The sequence below is a fragment of the Pseudophryne corroboree genome, chromosome 9 (assembly GCF_028390025.1).
Source record: "Pseudophryne corroboree isolate aPseCor3 chromosome 9, aPseCor3.hap2, whole genome shotgun sequence".
NCBI classification, from domain to species: domain Eukaryota; kingdom Metazoa; phylum Chordata; class Amphibia; order Anura; family Myobatrachidae; genus Pseudophryne; species Pseudophryne corroboree.
Window position 1 is genome coordinate 104,061,292 of NC_086452.1, and position 1,309 is coordinate 104,062,600.

Below are 1,309 nucleotides of genomic sequence, written 5' to 3' on the forward strand. Positions count from 1 at the left end.
TCTGCACAGACCGCAACTCTTGATGCGCTTTATATTTATCTTTTGCATGTTATTCCATGTCATTTGGACTTATGCAGCACACACATAGCCCTTTGCTACAGCACCACTGTCTAATAAATACAGCCCAAATTGTCTTTTCATCCCTTTTCTTCTTCCCTTATTTTTCCAAAATCAATATCTGTTAAAGTATTCATACTACTAAGAAATACTTTTTTCAAGCAGAGGCCAGTATTTTGTCTGATAATTATCTTACTCATCGTGAGCCTCAGCATACTCTTTGAACTTCTAAACTTTATCCTAAATATGCACGTTAAATACCAATGTGATTTTCTAAATTAATGCTTAATTTTTTGACAGTTCAACCCAGCATATCTTTCATATCTCTTGCTCATACTTCACTATTGCTTCATGGACTCTCATCTGCGATTCACGGAACACAATACCACCCAAGTGGGAATTGTTGAGCTGTGTCTAACGCAGAAAGCAGATCCATCTATTACGCTACACTGATTCATCTCTTTTCTCCTCTATACTATTTTCATTTCTTCTTTTCTCGTTCTTTCTTTCTGTCTCCCCTTTTTTTCCTCTTTCTTCTGTTTCCTACATAGGTGCACTCTCATTGGTGCAATCCAAAAAATTCTCTACTATCATACCACGCTGCCAATGCCCGATCTCGTCTGATCTTGGAAGCCAAACAGCGTTGGGCCGGGTCAGTACCAGGAGAGGAGACTTCCTGCGAATACCCGGTGTTGTAGAGTTGGGACCATTTCCCTCCACATGTGTTTGCAATACCAACAGCAGCATCACCACTAATTCTCCTTTTCCCCCCTTTTCCTTTTCTTTTTGAGGCTTAATACTAATTTTTGTGGCTTACGTCAGAAAGTCCAGCTCATTTGAATGCAGGAGACTAACCAATTTTGAATCAAGTAGCCCAAGTGGGTCTTACTTATTTAATAACTCTTATGATCACTCCCTGGTTCTATTAACACAGATATTCTGTGCTGGTCAGGGGAATTGGGGGTAAGACCAATCAATGTCTACAACCATTCCAATTACCAAGTGTGATTAAACAGACCAGAACATTTTATTAATTCTAATCATCACATTTTTTCTTTGATATGGATCATTTATATGGGTATTTTTATTACAAACATTAAAAGTTATGTTTTAAGTATTCTTCTTATATGTCATAGGAATTTTCCTTTCCTTTCAAGAGTGCGCCCACACAAGAGCCTTCTTTCTCTCCCTTCCTTCTAGTACATGTACTCTCTGGCTCTGGGCGCACCACCAAGCAGGACAACGTTATTTA

The 1,309-nt window shown here is 38.7% G+C and overlaps 1 pseudogene; it reads left to right on the forward strand.

The window, feature by feature from the left end:
• Window positions 1–639: 639 nt before the first annotated feature.
• Window positions 640–758, forward strand: LOC134962123 (5S ribosomal RNA; annotated as a pseudogene).
• Window positions 759–1,309: the final 551 nt, after the last annotated feature.